We start from the raw sequence: 21,949 nt of genomic DNA, 5'->3' as shown, positions 1-21,949 counted from the left end.
ATTGGCTGCAATTTCCTGCAATGGTTAAAGCCATTGCCTTCAGTTGCTATTACAAATTCCTTTCCCTTACTGCTGAGCCCCTCACTCTCCCTGGGAACTGTCTGAGGCAGAACTACACTCTTCACAATGTTGCTCTCATATCTGTAACCCCAAGGTGACCTTCTGATCAGGCATCTACACAATCGCAAACACCAGGAATTCCATTCTCTAAAACATTACTTCTCCCCTCCCCCCCCGCCCCCCCCCACCCCAGCTCCATTGCTACTGAAACCCCTGACCCGTGTTGATGTTGCCTTAAACTTGACGAATCTAAAACAGAACCCTTGATTCCGTGACTATCCGAGTATCTGATTCCAGACTCCCTCATCATGGGAAACATCCTCTCAGTATTTACCCTGTCAAACTCCTTGAGAATCCTGCATGTTCCAATGAGATCACCTCTCATTCTTCCCAAATCCAGTGAATAGAGTCCCAACATTTTCAGCCTTTTCTTAAAAGATAATCCCTGCAAGCCAGGGATCATCCCAGTTAATCTTCTCTGAAATGTCTCGGTTGAAATTATGTATTCCCTTAAATAAAGGGACCAAAACTTCTTTCATTACTCCAGATGTGGTTTCACTTGCACTTTATAAAGTTACTCTCAGGTATATACTCCAAACTCTTACAGTGAAAACTCCTTGCAATAAGAAATAACGTTCCATTCGCGATCCTGATTCCTTGTTGTAACTGTGTTTCCCACACAATTACCCTCGATCCCTTTGTGCTTTCGACAGTTTCCACCATTTACATAGTACTCTGTTCTTTTATTATCTCCTCCAAAATGAGCAACTTCACAATTTTTTACTCCATTTGCCAACTTGTTGCCCACTTCTCCGATGAATCCCTCTCTGTAAACTGTTTATAATCCTTTTGGAACTTTACCGTTCTGCCTTTTCTCAGAGATTTCCCCGCTCATTCTTCTAAACATTTCCTGGGAGCACTGGGCAGTGGGAAGCAGTTGTTACCTTTTCAGAGAGACTGTTTGGAATGACTGGGAGGAGCTTGCTGCTCATTGGTCAGAATGGAGACAACTTGCCCATCGAGCTGCATGAGCCTTACACCCCCCCCGTCTAATTGATGAGGCACAGCGGTAGCACGGAAGGAAAGAAAAGGAAGCACACATCCTGCTCTCCACATCGCACTGACTCTTGAAACATTGTGTCCCATGTGTCAAAGATCTGCCCTGTTCAGTCACATGAAGACCCAGTGTGGAAACTCACAGAAACCCATACAGATTTCCCCCTGAACTAACTGCTGACCTCCACAAGGGGTAATGTGTCCAGTCATCCTGGGCCAGGAGGAGGGGGTGGTGAGAGTTTCTTAAATGAACTGACAGTGACAGTTTTGTAAGCATGTACAAAATGTAAACAGGTGGACATTCAGATGGTAATCTCAGTAACTGTAATGTCAAACCCTGACAAAATTACTCAATTCATCAGGAGCTGGATATTCACATTGTGTGTGAGTATTGTGTTTCAGCTCAATCCCATTTGCTTCATAAAATTTCTCTTTTGAATCACCCTACACTCTCAGCAGATCTCCCCCAAGTCTTCAGTATGTGTCCTGTAATCCTTCTCTGATGAGCTCATGTGTAAGGTTAATTATTCTAATGTATAATTTCTGTAAACCCCTCTGTCACAGGGCAGCCACAATTTCCTCTGCTACAAGGAGAACAATCTCAGTTTCTCCAAACCCCTGATTCCCCAATGTCTGTTTGCTCTCTATAAGGCCCACATCAGGATTGTGTTGGAACATTCTCCACTTGCCTGCATCAGTGCAGCCCCCCCCACCCCCCCCAACAATATTGAAGAAAGTGAGCATCTTCCAGGACAAGGCACTGTGCCTGAGTGGTGTCCCGCCAACCACTTTCAGCATTCCCCCTCCCCACCCCCGGGGTACAGTGGCATCACTGTGTAAAAGGTAAAGGCAGTATTGTCCGACCAGACCATAGGGCTGCGCTCTCGTTTGGGCGAGATGTCTGGTGGTGGTTTAACCTGAAGGTTACTACATTCCAGGCAAGGGGAGAGTCCATCTATTGTAGATGGATATTCTTGATGTGTATTAGCAACTCACATGTCACATGAAAAATTAATGAGATAAGACTGTAATCATGCAGCAAAAATCCCCCATTCCTTGAACAATCCTGGTAAATCTCCTATGCCCCCTCTCAGGGACCCTGCCATCCTTCCCAATGTGTGGGGGATCTCTGGCTTGCACAGACCCAGGTGCTCTGTGTTCCTGTGGGTGATGGTGTTATAGAGCAACAGTTGCACTAAACCTCACTGTCTGTAAGGGTGGGAGACACAGAAATCCCGACAATATTTAAGATGTATTTAGTATGCACTTGCAATGCCATGATAGATAACACTTTTCCACAATTATTGAAAAATAGATGAGGACAGTTAGGTGGTAGTTTTCTTTGTCACAGACCCGATGTACTACCAGAGCCTTTTTCTGTTCTGTAGACCGCTGAGATGTTTATTATAGGAATATGACAGGCTCCATTGGACATCAGGTCAGAAAAGGTGATACTAGAGCAGATGACAGATGATTGGTCGTTGTTTTTGGGAGGAAAGGGAGATTGAGAGGTTTAAGAGAAAATTCAGAAGCTCAGTACAGGAATCTGAAAGGGCCATCATCAAGTGAGTAATAAACATTGGGAATCCTGAAGGCTGGAAATAAAGAAAGGCACATATAGCAGAGCTTTGAGAGATCGGAGGGGATTACAGATAGGAAGGATAATGAAGCTGGAGGAGATGAAAGTTGGAAAGGATTCTGAGGATAGAGGATGTGACAGAGATAGAGATATTGGTAATAGAGGTTTTGGGGTTTTGAGGCTGGAGAGGGATTATCGAGATAAGGAAAAGTTGTAAAGCTGAATGAGATGGCATTGACAGGGAGAGTTCCGAGCATAGAGGAATTTACAGAGATTGCGAGCGTTAGAATCATAACGTTATACAGCACTGACACAGACCCTGTGTTCCAACCAGTCCGTTTCGACCATAAATTCGAACTGAACTAATCGCATCTGCCTCAACTTGGTCCAAATCCATCTTCGCATTCCTTATCGATATACGGGTCCAAATGTTTTTTCCTCTTAGAATCCCATTCCCCTACCCTTTTACTCTACATTTACCCCTTACTAATTCACTAAACCCAATCATCCCTGAACACTATGGGCAATTGAGCACGGCCAGTTCACCTACCCTGTACATCTGTGGCTTGTGGGAGGAAACGGGAGCACCCGGAGGAACCCACGCTGACACGGAGAAGTATATCCAAACTCCACATGGACAGCCACCCAATGCAGGAATTGAACCTGTCCCTGGCAGCAGTGCTAACCATTGAGCCATTGTGTCACCCTTAAATTGTAATTGTATTCACAACTACAACGTCCTCCAAGTTTATTCCACATGTGAGTCACTCTCTGTACAAAAACAAAAAGTAAAATCCGGAACATCTTTTTAAAGCCTTCCTTCTCGCACCTTAAAAGGTATATACCCACTCTTGAATCGCGCCCCCTCCTGGAGAGGGCACCTGCTGTTCACATTACCTATACTCTTCAGGATTTTATAAACCTCCAATAAGGTTGGAGATTTTATAAACCTCAGCCTCCTACCCTCCAGTGAAAGAAGTCCCAGCCTACCCAGCCTCTCCTTATAACCGAAAGCATCTATTCCCATCAACATCCTGGTAAATCTCTTCTGAACCCGCTCCGACTTAATAATATCTGTCCTATAACAGCACAACCAGAACTGAGCACAGTATTCCAGAAGAGACCTCACCAACATCCTGTACAGCCTCAACGTAATGTCCCAACGTAAAGGTGTGAGCAATGAAGGCAAGTGTGCTGTACGCCTTCCGAACAACCCTGTCTACATATGACATAACTGCAAAGATCTGAACCCCGAGGTGTCTTTGTTCTATATCACTATGCAAGGCCCGACTTTTAATCAGTCTAAGTCCTGCCCTTTTATCAAGATGCAATATTTGGCATTTATTCCAATCCAGAACATCCTTCTAGTATAAAGGCAATAGAAGTATACTTAAGAGGAAAATCAGTAAGGCAAAAAGGGAACAGGACACAGCTTTGGCCAATAGGGTGAGGACAATCCAAAGGGTTTTTATAAATACATTGAGCAAATGGGTTACTAGAGACAGAATAGGGCTCCTCAAGGATCAGCAAGGCAGCCTGTGTGTGGATCTGCAGGCGATGGGGTGGGGAGGGGATACTAAACGTGTATTTTGCATCAGCATTTACTGTGGAGAAGGATATGGAAGATATAGAATGTTGGGAAATAGATGGTGACACCTTGGAAAATGTCCATATTACAGCGAAGGTGGGACTGGATGTCTTGAAATGCAGAAAGGTGGATAAATGCCCAGGATCTGATCAGGCGTATCCTAAAATTCTGTAGGAAGCTAGGGAGGTGATTGCTGGGCCCCTTGCTGAGATTTTTGTATCAGCGATAGTCACAGCTGAGGTGCCAGAAGACTGGGGGATTGGTTAATATGATGATACTGTTTAATGAAGGCGGCTTGGACAAGCCCGGGAACTACAGACCCGTGAGCCTGATGTTGGTGCCAGACAAGTTGTAGGAGGGAACCCTGAGGGACAGGATTTGCATGTATTTGGAAAAGCAAGGCCTGATTAGGGATAGTCAGCATGGTTTTGTGTGTGGGAAATCATGTCACATACTTGACTGAGCTGTTTTTTGAAAAAGTAACAAAGAGGATTTTTGAGAGCAGAGCGGTAGATGTGATCTATATGGAGTTCAGTAAGGCGTTCGACAAGATTCGCCATGGGAGACTGGTTAGCAAGGTTAGATCTCACAGAATACCAGGGGAACTAGCCATTTGGATACAAAACTGGCTCAAAGGTAGAAGGCATGGTGGTGGTGGAGGGTTGTTTTTCGGACTTGAGGCCTGTGACCAGTGGAGTGCCATAAGGATCGGAGCTGGGTCCACTACTTCTCATCATTTATATAAATGATTTGGATGTGAACATAGGAGGTATTGTTAGTAAGTTGCCAGATGACACCAAAATTGGAGGTGCAGTGGGCAGTGAAGAAGGGTACCTCAGGTTTCAATGGGATCTTGATCAGATGAGGAAATGGGCTGAGGAGTGGCAGATGGAGTTTAATTTAGATAAATGTGAGGTGCTGCATTTTGGAAAAGCAAAGCTTAGCAGAACTGATAGACTTAATGGTCAGGTCCTAGGGAATGTTGCTGAACAAAGAGACCTTACAGTGCAGGTTCATAATTCCTTGAAAGTAGAGTCGCAGGTGGATAGGATAGTGAAGGTGATTGGTATGATTTACATTATTGGTCAGAGCAGTGAGTACAGGAGTTGGGATGTCATGTTGCAGCTGTTCAGGACATTGATTTGGCCACTCTTGCAATATTGTGTTCAATTCTGTTCTCCACCTATCAGAAGGAGGTTATGTAACTTGAAAGGTTCAGAAAAGATTTACAAGGTTGTTGCCCTGGTTGGAGGGTTTGAGCTGTCGGGAGAGGCTGTATAGGCTGGGGCTGTTTTTCCCTGGAGTGTCGGAGTCTGAGGGGAGACCTCAGAGGTTTATAAAATCATTAGGGGCATGGATCAGATAGATAGATAGATAGACAAGGTATTTTCACTGGAGTGGGGGAGTCTAGAACTAGAGGGTGTAGGTTTAGCGTGAGAGTTGAAAGGTATAAAAGGCACCTAAGAGGCAACTTTTTTACATGGCGGTGGTGTGTTTATGGAATGAGCTGCCAGAGGAAGTTGTGAAGGCTGGTAGAATTGCAACATTTATTAGGCATCTGGATGGGTGTATGATTAGGAAGGGTTTAGAGGGATATCGACCAAGTGCTGGCAAATGGGACGAGATTAGGTTCGGATATCTGATAGGTATTGTCGAGTTTGACCAAACGGTCTGTTTCTGTGCTGTATGTCTGTGACTCTCAGCCGGGGATCAACTCAGCGGGTTTCAGTCTCTTAAAAGGTAAATGTTGGTGTGTTTTATTTTTAAAAATCTGCAATATTCAGTAGGGTGAGGGTTTGTTAGTTTAAATACCTGTCTTATAATGTTTTGGTTGAATGTTTTAGAGAGTAGTTTTTTGTAAAGCTGTAAGACTCTGCTTGTTTCTGGGTCTACAGATTAAGGTGCAGAGATAGCCATTTGTACAGATGTGCACTTCCTGGAGGAGAGCAGAGAGAGTTTGAATGATCCTGATGATAATCTGCAGGAAGTGATGATGCAAATCCTCTTGGATCACATGGATCAGATGGAGCGGTGCTTAATGGTAATGAAGAATTTACAAGAGTCAGGGTGTGTGATAGGTGGCGGTTTCAGGCCAGAAAACTGCAGATACGGTCAGGTAGATGGGTTACCTCTCGGAAAGGTAGGAGAGGGAGGGAAGTAGTGCAGGAGTCTCCTGTGGCTATCCCCATCTCAAACAAGTACACTGTTTTGGAAAATGTTGGTGGTAAAAGACACTAAGGGCAATGTTGCACTGACAGCCAAGTTGCTGGTTCTGAGGCTGGCTCTACTGTAATGTGAGGTATATCAGGTTCCAGGTGATCAGTGATGATAAGGGACTCTCTAAACGGGCACAGACCACAGTTTCTGCAGCTGACAACAGAATGGGGTGGTGCCTCCCTGGTGCCAGGGTCAAGGATGCCTGAGAGGTGGCAGAATATTCTTTAAAGGGTAGAATAACCAGTGGGAGGTCGTTGGACATTGGTACCAATGACACAGGAAGAGGAAAAGATAAGGTCCTGATGAGAGAATATAGCAAATTAGCCTGGAATACAAAAAAGTATGTCCTCGGTCGTAATATCTGAATTACTCCCAATGCTACATGCTAGTGAGAGTAGGAATAGCAGGATGGAGGAGATGAATGATTGGCTAAAGATCTGGTGTAGGGCAGAAGGATTCTCATCTTTTGGTCATTGTAATCTCCTCTGGAGTAGAAGTGACTTGAATAAGAAGGATGGATTGTCCCTGAATTGGAAGGTGACTAATATCCAGGCAGGGAGATTTGCTAGTACTACTTGGGAGGCATTAAACCAGTGAGGGAGTGGGGGTAATCCTAAAGAGATAGTGAGAAAGGAGGTAAGTCTGAGGCTGGTACAGTTCATAAGTCAAACAGTCAAGGCAGGCAAGGGCAAGACGCAGAACGCGGTAGAACTGAGCAGTTAAGCTGCATTTACTTCAATGCAAGTGGCCTGACAGGGAAGGCAGATGCGATCAGGTTATGGTTTGTACGTGGGACTGGGATATCATGGGTATTATAGAAACATGACTCGGAGATGGATGTGACTGGCAGCTGTATGTTCCAGGGTATAGATGCTATAGGAAGGATAGAAAGGGGGACAAGAGAGGAGGCTGAGTGGTGTTTTTGATTAGGGATAACATTAGAGTTGTGCTTATGGAGGATATTCATGAGAGTATGTTCAGTGAAGTTATTTGGACGGAACTGGGAAATAAGAAAGGATTGATCACCTTATTGTTAATATCTGTGTGGGTTTCGTCTGTTTGCTCTGGTTTCCTCCCACTATCTAAAGATGTACAGGTGGGGTGGATTATCCAGGCTGAATTGCCCATAGTGTTCAGGGATATGCAGGCTCGGTGGAGTATCCATGGGAAATGCAGCATTATATGGATAGGGTGGGAGTCTCTGAGGGTCAGTGTGGATGCGATGGGCTGAATGGCCTACTTCCCCAATGTCTGGATTCTCTGATAATTCTAATAGTTTTAAAATAGTTCCAAAAAAGAATAGACCAGATCTAAAAGTTGCTGTTCTAAATTGGATAAAGGTGAATTGTGATTGAACAAGGCGAAGTCTTTCAATGTTTCTTTGCTATTCCCAGGTAGAGGGACGGATGGAAAGTGGGGACATAACATAAGGAATGGGAGCAGGAGTAATCCATCTGGCCCCTCAAGCCTGCTCTGCCATTCAATAAGATCAGGGCTGATCTTTTTATGGCCTCAGCTCCGCTTTCCTGCTCTCTCCCATAACCTTTAATTCCTTTCCTGTTCGTAAATCTACATTTTGACCTAAAGACATTCAAGATGAAAGTCTCAACTGTTTCAATCAGCTGGGAATTCCACAGATTCACAACCCTTTAGCTGAATCAGTTTCTCCTGAACTCAGTCCGAAATCTGATACCCCTTATTTTGTCGCTCTGCACCCTAGTTTGTCCAGTCCACAGTGGAAACAACCTCCCTACTTCTATCTTATCTACTCCCTTCATAATTTTAAATTTTTCCTATACAACCTCCCATTATTCCAAATTCCAATGAGGATCGTGCCAGTTTTGTCAATCTCTCCTCATAAGGCAACCCTCTCAACTTCAGACTCAAACAAGTGACCCTCCTCTGCACCCCCTCAAGTGTAAGTACATCCTTCCTGAAGTAAGGGGACTAAACCTGTACACAGTACTCCAGGTATGGCCTCACCAGCACCCTGTACAGCTGCAGCATAACCATCCCTCTAGCAATGAATACATTTGGGTGGCACGGTGGCACCGTGGTTAGCACTGCTGCCTCACAGCGCTAGGGACCTGGGTTCAATTCCCGCCTCAGCGACTGACTGTGTGGAGTTTGCACGTTCTCCCCGTGTCTGCGTGGGTTTCCTCCGGGTGCTCCGTTTCCTCCCACAGTCCAAAGATGTGCGGGTTAGGTGAATTGGCCGTGCTAGTGTTAGGAAAGGGGTATACGTAGGGGTATGGGTGGGTTGCGCTTCGGCGGGTCGGTGTGGACTTGTTGGGCCGAAGGGCCTGTTTCCACACTAAGTAATCTAATCTAATGAAGGACAATATTCCCTTCACTGCCTTAATTACCTGCTGTACCTGCAAACCAGCTTCCTGTGATTCATACACAAAGACACCCAGCTCCCTCTGTACAGCAGCCTGCTGCATGTTTTCACCATTTCATCATCCAGTTTGCTGTTAGTCCGACCAAAATGGATGACCTCACATATCCCAACATTGTCCACCATCTGCCAGACCCTTAACCACTGAATTAATCTATCTGTATCCCTGTGCAGACTGACAGTGGCCTCTGCACACATTGCTCTACCACTCATCTTGGTGTCGTCCACTTTTCATGAATCCATGCTGTCTGCTCGATGAGACAATTTCTATCCACATAGCTCACTATTTCTTTCGTGAGAGATCAGACATTTCCCCCACTACAGAAGTTATGCTAATACGTCCATTTTAAAATATTGGCATCACATTTGCAGCTTTCCAATCTGTTAGAACCGTCCCAGAGTCAGCAAATTTTAGTGAATTATCACGAGTGTATTTGCTATTTACCCACTGCCATTCCTTACAGTCCCCGGGGATGCATTCCATCACGGCCAGGAGACCCATCTACCTTTCGGCTGGTATCTTTCCCAGCACTGCCTCTTTACCGAGAATGATTGATTGTTTCTCTGTCTTCATCTGTTGTTGCCCCCATAGGCCTGAGACAATGAGTATATAGACTGTATGTTCCTGTTAAGGCCAAGACTGGGAGGTGTAAGGAATGCTGCTGTCAATAGGAATTGTGGCTCTGGTCAAGAAAATGAAGGAGGGATATGGCAGGTACAGACAGCTGGGTTTGGGTGAATACCTGGAGGAGTATAGGGGTGGTAGGAGTATACTCGAGGGAAACTAAGAGGGCAAAAAAGGGAACGAGAACTTTGTGAAATGAGTTTGGGGAAAATCCAAAGAGATTCTAGAAATACACTAAGGACAAAAGAGTAACCAGGCAGAGAATAGGGACCCTGAAAGATCAACAAGGCGGTCTATGGATCTGCAGGAGGCAGGAGAGATACTATCTCTGCGTATTTCATGTCCGCTTTTACTGAAGGAGGATATGGAAGTGAGAGTTTGGAGAAATAAATAGGGATAACTTGACAAGTGTCCATATTCGTTCAGAGTCTCTGGAACTTGTATAATGCATCAAGATTGATAAATCCCTGATACATGATCAGGTGAATCCCCGAACTTTGTGGGAAGCTAGGGAAGTGATAGTTGGGCCCCTCACTGAGATATTTGTATCACCGAGGTGCTGGAAGACTGGCGCCATTATTTGAGAAAGGTGATGAGGAAAGGCCAGGGAACAATACACTGGTGAGCCTGGAGTCAGGCAAGTTGTTGGAAGGGCTTCTCCGGGATAGGATTTAGATGTAATTGGAAAGGTAAGAAATGATTAGGGACAGTCAGCATGGCTTTGTGCATGGAAATCACTAACTTGGACTTCAGAAAGACATTCAAGGTGGAAGGACTAGCTATTTGGATATAAAATTGGCTGTAAGGTTGGAGACAGAGGATAGTGGTGAAGGGTTGCCTTCGGACTGGAGGCCTGTGATGAGCAATATGGTGTAAGGATCGGTGCAGGGTTCACTGCTTTTCATCATTTATATCAATGATGACTATGTGAAAATAGGAGCTATGGTCAGTGACTTTACACAGGCACCAAATTGGATCGGGAAGAAGGTTACCTCAGAGTACAATGGGACTTCAATCAAATGGGCTGGGGAGTGGAAGGTGGAGTGAATTCAGATAAATGTGAGGTGCTGCATTTTGGAAAAACAAATCAGGGCAGGACTTATACATTTAATGGGAAGGTCCTGGGGAGTGTTGTTGAACAAAGAGACTTGAGCTACAGGTTCATAGTTCTTTGAAAGTGGAATCTTGGATAGGCAGGATAGTGAAGGAGGCGTTTGGTGTACTTGGTCAGTGCATTGAGTATTGGAGTTGGGACATTGTTTTGCAGCTCTACAGGACATTGATTCAGCCCCATTCACTGTGAGTGATGAAGCTCATCCCAGGGCAGAGCCACAGACATACACAGCACGGAAACAGACCCTTCAGTCAAACTCCTCTGTGCCGACCAGATATCCTATCCTCATCTATCTATTTATCCCATCAATGCCTCCCATGATTTTATAAACCTCTGAGGTTACCCCTCAGCCTCCCACACTCCTGGGAGGGTCCCACCACTCATGTCACAATGGGGCCTGGCTGATTGACGGCAGCTTCAGACCATTAGGAGACTAGGTGTAATCCTCCAGCCAATGGGAGTGAATGAGGGGTGTCGCCAACAGGCCAGCATGTGACCATGAGCTGTGCAGGTGCAGTGTCACTGGGCAGGGGATGGGAAGAGACCCAGTCAGTGTGAAGGGAGTGGGAGAGAAATGGAGTTAGTGTGGACTGGGAGGGTTTATAAACTCATGATGTAGGCTGCTAGACCTGAATTAGAAACTCCCAGTAAATGAAAATCAAAAGAACTGTGGATGCTTAAATCAGAAACAACAGCTAGAAGATACTGGAATAGCTCAGCAGGTCTGGCAGCATCTGTGAAGAGAAATCAGAGTTAATATTTTGGATCCGCTGACCCTTCCTGAGAACTGATGTGACTGAGAAAAAATGTCAGTTTATATGCAGAAGGTAGGGGTTAAGGAGTAAATGTGATAGGTGGTGATATAGTCCAAAATGAGATACAGGAGCAATTGGACAAAGGAATGGATAATGATCTGGCTGGGGGAGGGTGAATAGATGTTAATGGAGATTGTTAGTGACTAACCATAGGTAATGTGTAATGGCAGGCGATGTAATAACAAGGCCTGGTGTGTGGGGTGGGAGACTATGGTGCGAGGACATGGGAGACTTAGGACCTAAAATTAATGAGTTCCATTTTAAGGTCAGAGGCCTGAAGGGTCCCCAAGTACAAAATGAGGTGTTGTTCTTCCAGCTTATGTTAAAGTTTGGCGCAGGAGAAGCACAGCAGGTCAGACAGTATCCAAGGAGCAGGAGAATTGACATATTGGGCCTAAGCCCTTCAGCAGGGATGTGAGAGTGGGGAAGAGGACTGACAGATAATAGCATTTGTGTGGGGCTGGCGGGAAGGTAGCTGGGAAGGCGATAGGAAGATGCTGGTGGAGGGTAATGTTGAGAGGGTGGAGTGGATAATTGCGAAAGAAGATGGACAGGTGGGACTGTTCAAGAGGGTGGTGCTGAGTTGGAGGGCTGGATCTGGGATAAGGTGGGGGAGAGGAAATGACGAAACATTGATTCAGTGGTTAAAGGGTCCCAAGATAGAAGATGAGGTTTTCTTCCTCCAGGAGTCATGTAGCAAGGATTTTGTGGTGGAGGTGGCCCAGGACATGCATGTTCTTGGCAGAGTGGGAGGGGGAGTTGAAATGGTTAGCCACAGGACAGTGGGGTTGGTTGGTGTATGTCTCCCAGAAAAGTTCCCTGAAACATTCTGCAAGTTAGCGTCCTGTCTCCCCGTTGTAGAAAGCAATGAAAACAATAGATGAGGTTATTCAATGTACAGGACAATCTCTGCTGGATGTGGAAGGGACCTCTGGTGTCTTGGATGGAGGTGAGGGGAAGGTGTGGGCACAGGTTTTACACCTCTTGCAATGGCAGGCAAAGGTGTTGGAAGTGGAGGGTGGGTTGGTGGGGAGCATGGATCTAATGTGGAAGTCACGGGAATGGTCTCGAGGAATGCTGAAAGGGGTGTGGAGGGAAAGATATCTGTTGGTGGGATCTGATTGTCGGTGGTGGAAATGGCAGAGGATGATGTGTTGTATCTGATTGAAAATTGAGGACTTGGGGGTTCTATCCTTGCTGCGGTTGGAGGGTGGGGTTCAAGGGCAGAGGTGCAGGAAGTGGTGGAGATACACTGAAGGGTATTGTTGACCACATGGGAGGGGAAATTGCCGTCCTTGAAATACAGGGCCATTTGGTGTGTTCTGGAGTGTTCGGCATCAAGCTTCCCTGGAACACTGCATTAAGAATGAGACAGATGTTGGCCAGGGAACAGGCTCGTGTGTTAAAGTGGCAGGCAACTGGAAGCTCAGGGTCTGCTTTGGTCTGAGAGGGAGCACAGATTTGTCCAGATTGCACTTTGTCTCTTTGTAGGGACTGTCAGATTTAGTCCCAATCACCCACTTCATGATGCTCACCTGTAAACTCCTTATTTTCAATTCCCTGCAACTCTTTATGAAGTCAAATTCCAGTACCTTTTTAGGTGGAATGTTCCAGATTCAAACTGTCTGTTCACCCAGAAACTGCTGAGGTCCATGTTGACTCTGGGGTTACAAAGGATTGAATTGAAAGATGAGGTGCTGTCCCTGAGCTCCCATTGAGATGTATTGGAACAGTACAGGAGGCTGAGGGCAGTGTAGGGGTGAGCAGACAATGACAATGACAGGGCTGCACTGTGAGGGCTGCTTGGCTCAATGAGAGTGTTTTGGAGTTGGGTGTAAACAGAGCGAGGTGGGACAGGGAGAAGGTGAAGCTGAAACTCCGTTTTGTTTCAGCCCATTCAGAAATTCACATGGTCCCAAAGGGAACAGCCAGTTTGTAAGCGATACCTGTGGAGATTTTGTAACCGTTTTTAAGGTATAACATATCAGCTTAAGTAAAGAATACAGGATTTTTATTACAATGTTTGAAGGGGAGGAAGATTGCTTGGTCATATAAATTCTCTAAATGGGAGTAACTAGCTGAATCTAGAGAGCCTGTGTGACAGGAGACCTCAGACCCATGGTGTGCTCCTCTTGTACAATGTGGGAAAATTAGGGATGTTTCCAGTGTCCCTGACGGCTGTGTTTGCAGGAAATGTGCCCATCAGCAGCTACTGGGAAACTGCTTTTCAGACCTGGAGCTGTGCGTGGACTCGCTGTGGAGCATCTGCAATACTGAGAATGTTATGGACAGTATGTTCAGTGAGTTAGTCACTGCAGGTGAGGGTTACACAGGCAGAAAGGGAATGGGGGACCATCAGATCAAGTAAAAGGCTCAGGAAGGAAGTGCAGGAGTTCCCAGTGGTTATTCCCTTCCCAAACAGATAATGTATACTGCTTGGGATTCGTGTGTGTGTGTGTGTCGGTCTCAGGGGAAATCAGCAACAACCAGGTTCATGACACTGTCGATAGCTCTGCTGCCCAGAACGGGAAGAAAGAGAGTGACAGGGGATTCAACAGTCAGGGTTACAGACAGGCACTTCTATGGCCACAGCCATGAATCCAGGATGGTATGTTATCTCCCTGGTGATAGGATCCGCGATATCATGGTGCAGCTACAGGATATTCTGGAGCTGGAGGGTAAACAGCCTGTGGTTGTACAACACCCTGATACCAATGACATAATGAAATAAAGGGATGAGTGCTTGAAAGCTGGATATTGGGAGAGCAGGGACACATTATAATGCAGCTCCTGAAATGTAATGATGTCAGACTTGCTCCCAGTGCCATATGCTAGTGAGAGCAGGAATAAGAGGGTAGATCAGCTGGATGTGTGGCTGGAGAAATGGTGTACCATGGAAGGGCTTAGATTCTTAAGGAATTGGGACCTGTACCAGCCTGACTGGTTACCCCTGTGCAGAGCTGGGTCAAATCTCCTGGAGGGTGGGGATGGGGGGAGCGCTATTGCCAGTTCCATTGGTGAGGTATTAACTAGTCTGGCAGGGGGATGGGATCTGAAGTGTCGGGTTAGATGGGTCAGATTCAGGTCAGGGAGTGGGACGTAGAATATTAGTGATGTAGTCAGCGACTCCGAAAACCAAAGGAAAGGAGGATTAAACGAGGATTGAGTCCCTCGTCATCCATCAGTCCTGCAGAGTCAACAAAATCTGGAGCTGTACAGCTCTCTGTCTCCATGTGCTTCAGCAAAATGCTGGAAATCTGCAACAAAACCAAGAAGTGCTGGAGATCCCCAGCAGGACGGGCAGCATCTGAAATGGTGACACCTGCAGGAAACATTGCAGCCTTGGTCATCTTTTTCACTGTCCACTAAACCTCCAGTTTTGGCGTCATCTGCAGAATTACTAATACCTCCTATGTTTACATCCAAATCATTGATATAAATGATGAAAAATAGTGGATACAGAACCAATCCTTGAGACACTCCACAGGCCTCCAGTCGGAAAAGCATCCCTCCGCCACCACTCTCTATCTTCTACTTTTGAGCCTGGTCTGTACTCAAATAGCTGGTTTCCGCTTTATTCCATGAGATCTAACCTTGCTAACCAGTCTCCCATGAGAAAGCTTGCTGAGCGCCTTACTAAAGTCCACGTTGATCATGTCGACCAGGCTGCTCTCATCAATCATTTTTGTTACTTCTTCAAAAACCATTCTATCCCCTGGAAAACATAACAGTTACAGCACCAGAGTAATCAGCCCACCGTGTCTGCGTAGATCATGATGCCATTCCAAACTAATTCCATCTGCCTGTAACATGATCCATATCCCTGACAACCTATGCCTGCTTATGTGTCTGTCCAAATGCCTCTTAAACTGTGATTGTTTCTGCTTTTCCCATCTCCCAGGAGAATACATTATAGTCATTTATCGACATCTGCACAAGACACTTGTCAGACACAACTCCCTTTAAACTTGCTCAGATGTTGTTGGAAACGCTTAGCAGGTCATACAGCATCTGTGAAGAAAAATCAGTTAAAGTTTCCGGTCTGGGCACCCTTCCTCAGAAATGTTAACTCTAATTTCTTTTCACAGATGCTGCTAGACCTGCTGAGCTTTTCTAGAAACTTCTGATTCTCTTCCTGGTTTACAGCATCTGCAGTTGTTTTGGTTTTCATATCCTTTAAACTTTGCCCCTCTCCTCTAGAATTTGTCATTTCCACCTTGGGGGAAAAACTTCACATTATTCGTTTGGACTCCCCTGCCCTGGGAAAAAATAAACCATGACTATTCACCCGATCACTGCTCCTCATAATTTTATAAAGTTCGATAAAGCCACCTAAAGTGTCCAGTGATTCAGGGAAATAGCCTCAGCCTATTCAGCCTCTCCCTATGGTTCAAATGTTCCAATACTGGCAACACCCTGGTAAAACCTTACTGAACTCTTGCCAATTTCCCAACATCTTTCCTATAGCAGGGAGACTGGAATTCAAAGCAGTGGACATTCCAAAAGTGGCCGAGCCAATAAACTGTGCAACCGAAACATAATCTCCCAACTCCTATACTCAATGCACTGCCCAATAACAGCTAGCATACCGCACACCACCTTCACCGACCTGTCTACCTTCAACCACACCTTTCAAGAAACTATCAACCTACACTGCACGGTCTGTTTGTTTGTTAACACTTCCCAAGAACTTGCCATTAAGAGGTTGAGTCCTATTCTGGTAACATCTTTCTGAAATCAGGGAGACTGCAATTGAATGCAGTATTCTAACAGTGGCCTGACCAGTGCCCTACTCAGCCACAACGTGACCTCCTAACCCCTATACTCAGTGACAGAATCCCTACAGTGTGGTAGCAGGCCTTTCGGCCCATACCAACCATCGGAACAGCATTCCACCCTAACTCTGTAACCTACCATTACCCAAAGCTAATCCAGCTAACCTGCACGTCTTTGGATTTGTGGGAGGAAATTAAGAGCACCCAGAGGAAGCCCACGCAGACACACAGGGAGAATGTGCAAACACCACACAGACAGTGGAGTCGAACCAGAGTCCATTTATTGATCAGCATGTTACAAATGCCATGTTCAGCACCTGATCTCCCTGAAACTCTACAGAAACTATGCAGTTGTTCTGTGACCTTCAGATGGAATTAAGCTGAGGAGGAGAAAACAGGAAAAGGGTTGAGTTGTAGATCTAAAAAATAACTCTCCATCTTCCCCCTCTGTGTTCCTCCGTCTCCTCCCACTCTGTCTGTTCCCCCCTCTCTATTGGTCAGCCCTTTCTTGGTCACCGCCATCCCTGTCGCCCTTCTCTCCCCACCCCCGATCATTCTGTCCCCCTATCTGTCAGTCTGTCGCGCCCTCAGTCTTTCCCCCTCTCTGTCAGTCGCTCCCCCGTCGGTTGCACACCCATCTTTTCCCTCCCCTCCCTCCGTCGGTTGCACCCCGCTTGGTCTGTTCCCCCTCTCTGTTGGTCGCCCCCCCCAACCGTCAGTCACCCCCTCTGTTCCCCCCATCTGTTCCCCTCCCCTCTCAGCCCACTTTCTGTCCTCACCCATTTCTGTCCCACCACTCTCGATCCACCCACCCTCTCTGTCCCTCCGCCCACCCCCTCCCAGTCCCCTAGTTTCGTACTCCCCCACTGCAGGGAAAATATCTTCTCTATTTATCCTATCCATGCCCGGCCTGATTTTAAAAATCTCTTTCAGGTCACCGTTCAGCCTCTGATGCTCCAAGGAAAGCAGCCTATCCAAACCTGGCAACATCCTATAATTATTTTCTGACCCCTTTCAAGTTTGAGAACATCCATCTGATCGGAAGGAGACCAGAATTGCATGGAATATTACAAAAGTTGCCGAATCAATGTCCTGTACAGCCTCAGTATGACCTCTCAATGCTGTGACCAATAAAGGCAAGCAGACAAACTGCCGCCCTTCACTATTCTATCTACTTGCTACTCTACTTTCAAGGAACTATGAACCTGCACTCCAAGGACTCTTTGTTTAGCAGCACTCCCTAGGAACTTACTATTAACTGTATAAGTCCTGCTAAAGTATGTTTCGTGATGTTTAACTTCTCAAATTGGACTGGAGTTTAATATTCTGGAGAAATGTCAAATAAATCGCATTTATCCCATTCTGCAGAACTTAGTCCATCGCCCTGCACGTTCCAACATTTCAGTTCCATCCACGTACTTTTATTCAAATGTAATGCTGGTAACTGCCTCTGTCACCCCATCAGTGAGATCCTGCTCTCCACCATTTCTGTGGGAAATACATTCTCCTTTCCCCTTTTTTTCTGAGAATTATCTTCAATCTAAAACTTCTAGTTCCTGATGGCTCTGTTAATGAATAGCTGCTTCCTATCCATTCTACCTGGATTCCTCAGCATTTTATCACATCAATTTAATCTCAGTTCATCTTCCTTGGAAACCCCCCACCCCCCAACCTATCCAATCTTTCCTCAGAGCAGAAATTCTCCAATCAGAGAAACATTCTGATCAATCTTCTCTGTCCCCTCTCTGGTGTGATCACATCAATCCTGGAATGTGGGGACAATGAGTGAGTGCAGTACTTTCGCCTTGGTCAAACTAGTGTTCCAGTGTCACTTCTGTGTTCTTGTGGTTGTTGCTGATACAAGAAGTGTCCTGGTTTTCCCACATGGAACTGGATGTGCACTCCATGGGACTGGGATTCCCTACCGTGTGTGTATTTGTTAACTAATCCTAAATTAACTTCACATTAAAACAGAATTATCAGATACCCACCAATAAATTTCTTCCATTATACTCAAATCACCTTACTTTTAATATCTCTTTAAAATTATTACTAACACAACAGGCTTTAATTTGCTGAATAAGTATTCAGGTATCTTCACTGTTACAATCACTTGAAGATTATCTTTACCTTCAGCTACACGTGGTGAATTGAACACTGATTGTAAACATATTAATATCAAATGGACTTCAGTTTTATGATGATTAATCCAGTCTGACATTCTTGTTGATTAATATCTTGGAGAGAACTGTCTTCAGGACTCAAGCTGTCCTTTGTCTTCAATCACAACTGGTTGTGGCTGGACTACAGATCTTAGATCTGTTCCGTTGTTTACTGGATTGCTTCGCTCTGTCTATCACTTGCTGCTTATGCTGTTTGGTAACTTCATCAGGTGAACACCCCATTTTTAGGTATTCATGCTGCTGTTACTGACATGCCCTCCTGAATTCTCTCAGTTGAATGAGGGCTGATCCTCTGGTTTGATGGAAGGAGGGAAGTTGGGGAATATGCAGGGCCGTGATTCTGTAAGCTTTGTTGGAGTACGACTCTACTGTTGTTGGAAGGCAAGAGCTAAACTCTTGCACTGTAAACCCGATGTACAAGAAGCTACATGCAGTATCATGAACACTGACAGTCCAAGACATGAAATACGAGCAACACTGTACAATGATGCAGGATCACAACTGCAGCAAGGGGAGTTTAAGATCCAACTTGACATAGGAGTAGGGAAAGAAGCAGCTGATCAGATTGTCTCATTCATAGTCACAAAGAAACTCTGTGAGATTATTGTACTGTTGGGTGTGAGGATGGAGGAGGTTGGGGAGATGAGGAGCTCTTCAAAAGAAACTAATCTGCCTGAGAGTTAGGGATCGACTTTATTGCTAGGTATTTAACAGAAAGCTAATTGAAACTGTTTATATCCCCAAAAGATAACAAGACCGATGCTGTTTCCAATCATGATCAGAAACAAACCTCAGAATACACATGGTTCATAGATGGATGTCAATAGCCCATCAACATCCAACTCCTGCAATTATTCAGCAAATGTATGTGTGATTAACCAGTCCTGATGTACCAGAAAATCGCTGTTTACTCTGTGCAGATGGGCAGTGATGTGGGGAAGTATTGGCCGAGTGATATTGTCGCTGGACAGTTAGTCCAAAGCCCCAGATAAACTTCTGGAGACCTGAGTTCAAAGCCTACTGCTGCAGATGGGTGAATTTGAATTAAATTTTTAAAAACTCGGGAATTTAAGAGTCTCATGATGACCATTAATCGATTTTCCGAAAAACCCATCTGGATCACTAATGCCCTTTCAGGAAGGAAGCTGCCATCCTTACCTGGTCTGGCCTACATTGTGACTTCAGACCCACAACAATGTGGTCGACTCTTACCTGCCCCCTGGGCAATTAGGGATGGGCAGGAAATGCTGCCGGGCCAGCGACACCCTCATCTTGTGAATGAATAAAGGAAAATAAAAGTCTCTACCCAGTGTGAATCTGCATGTTCAATGATGTTGTGAACATTTCCAAAGCTAAGTTCTCGATATGCAAAACTTTATGAACTGCCAAAACCGTTGTTCATTACTTGGTGTGAAAAAGAGAAAAAAAATCAACCAATATATTTAGCTTGTTTACTTCAAAGAAAATAGCAATTTCTTCAAATCAATTCAGTGACTGCATTTTCTTCATCAGTGAACCATTCCAGTAAATCTGTACTCCACACTCTGAAGATCACTCATATCCTTCATTGTTGATGCCTATTTTGTTCCACAAATCCTAAAGACACAAGTAGCTTTATTATTGGGCAGCAGGCGAGAGTTTCAAAGCGTTTCTAAGGTGCCCCAGTGTCGACTTTAGATTAGATTACTTACAGTGTGGAAACAGGCCCTCCGGCCCAACACGTCCACACCGACCCGCCAAAGTGCAACCCACCCATACCCCTACATTTACCCCTTACCTAGCACTACGGGCAATTTAGCACAGCCAATTCACCTGACCCGCACATCTTTGGACTGTGGGAGGAGACCGGAGCAAACCCACACAGACACGGGGAGAACATGCAAACTCCACGCAGTCAGTCGCCTGATTCGGGATTGAACCTGGGTCTCAGGCGCTGTGAGGCAGCAGTGCTAACCACTGTGCCACCGTGCCGCCCACAAGGGGAGAGCGCGAACGCAGACCCCCACTAACACAAATTTTGCTGTTGAGTATCCCGCATTTGGTGACATCGCAGGCGTCAGCACACCCGAAGTGCAATGGGATAGCCTCGTCCTGGGAGCGCCACCGCAATGATCATGGTATCTCCCCTGCCAGGTTAGTATAGAGACTTGTAGAGACTCTTCTTCATGAATCTCTGCCTTACCCACAGAGACAGTATATTTAATAGGAATTAGACAAAGACATATCAGTCACATGGGCGATTGTCATTACATAGTTTAAAGCTGGTAATTATGACCTTACAAAGCTTGATGAATGGCGATGTCCTGCGTTAACGTATGAATGGATTACAGAAACTGATTATCGTATTGTTCATGATTATGTGTTGATGGGAAGAGATTAAGGCTGGAGGGTTCTTCCTTCAGTAAATGGGGGATTCACTTACCTATGCTAATATGGAGGGGAGGTAAGACAATGGGAGCGGGAGGCAGTTTAACAGGGTTGTGCCCAGGGCTCTCAGTCTTGTCTGGAAAGGGCAAATTCCTCTGTCTGGGGTTACGGGGGAATCCACATGTGTGGCTGCAAGAGGTTCTATTTTGAGATATTGTCAGCCTCCCCCTTCTGAGGTGTTCTGTCTGTATTGAAAGAGTACAGGCATTCAGTTAATGAAATATGGCCTTTGGCAAGGGAATGTTTAACCCTTGAGACCCCACAGTGTCCTGAAAGAGAAACAAAAGGTATGGAACAGGCCCCTCTATGGTATTTTAACTTCCTCGTTCTGACCAGGAATCTGTTGACCAGAATTGGATGCAATGATTGACTGTGACCTAACTAGAGCTTTGTCAATGGTCAGCATCTTTTCCATGAGTTTGTTATCATTCCCCCATTAATGAAGCCCAGCATCCCATTTGTTTTACTCAAAACACTTTATGTTTTCTCTCCTTTAATAAGTGGTGCACATTGTCCCCCATTCCTGCTGTCCTGCACGTTGTGTCTGTGCCATTCAAATATATATTGACTTTCTACATTGCTTCTCTCAAAATGAATGAACTTATTGTGTGTTCTCATGAAGAGACATATTCCACTCAAATTATTAACTCTCCTCCACACATTCTACCGCCTGGAAAACAGAAGAGTGTAGCACCGGAATAATCGGCCCACCATGTCTGTGTGGATCATGAAGCTATTCCAAACTAATTCCATCTGCCTGTACATGATCCATATCTCTGCCAACCCATGTCTGCTTATGTGTCTGCCCAAATGCCTCTTAAACGTTGTGATTGTTTCTGCTTTTCCCAACTCTCAGGCAAGTACATTCTAGTCACTGTCCACCTTCTGCACAAGAAAATTGCCAACACAACTGCCTTTAAACTTGCACATGTTATTGGAAATGCTCAGCAGATCATGCAGCATCTGTGAAGAAAAATCAGTTCATGTTTCGGGTCTGGTCACCCTTCCTCAGAAACGTTAACTTTAATTTATCTTCATAGAAGCTGCTCGACCTGCTGAACATTTCCCGAAAATGTTTTTGTTTCTGGTTTACAGCATCTGCAGTTGTTTCA

The 21,949-nt window shown here is 45.3% G+C and overlaps 1 long non-coding RNA gene and 1 other non-coding gene across 2 annotated transcripts; one reads left to right on the top strand and one right to left on the bottom strand.

The window, feature by feature from the left end:
* The first annotated feature begins 1,453 nt into the window (after positions 1-1,453).
* On the top strand, positions 1,454-17,587 carry LOC132809356 (uncharacterized). The gene is made up of 2 exons (XR_009642271.1): positions 1,454-1,500; positions 17,161-17,587. It is a non-coding gene; the product is annotated as an uncharacterized LOC132809356 (long non-coding RNA).
* A 2,800-nt stretch (positions 17,588-20,387) lies between these two features.
* Positions 20,388-20,551, bottom strand: LOC132809358 (U1 spliceosomal RNA). Its single transcript, XR_009642273.1, has one exon. It is a non-coding gene; the product is annotated as a U1 spliceosomal RNA (small nuclear RNA).
* Positions 20,552-21,949: the final 1,398 nt, after the last annotated feature.

This window comes from Hemiscyllium ocellatum, unplaced genomic scaffold (assembly GCF_020745735.1).
Source record: "Hemiscyllium ocellatum isolate sHemOce1 unplaced genomic scaffold, sHemOce1.pat.X.cur. scaffold_1131_pat_ctg1, whole genome shotgun sequence".
Taxonomy (NCBI): Eukaryota; Metazoa; Chordata; class Chondrichthyes; order Orectolobiformes; family Hemiscylliidae; genus Hemiscyllium; species Hemiscyllium ocellatum.
The sequence above is the reverse complement of the archived record's forward strand: the minus strand, read 5'-3'. Positions and strand labels throughout refer to the sequence as shown.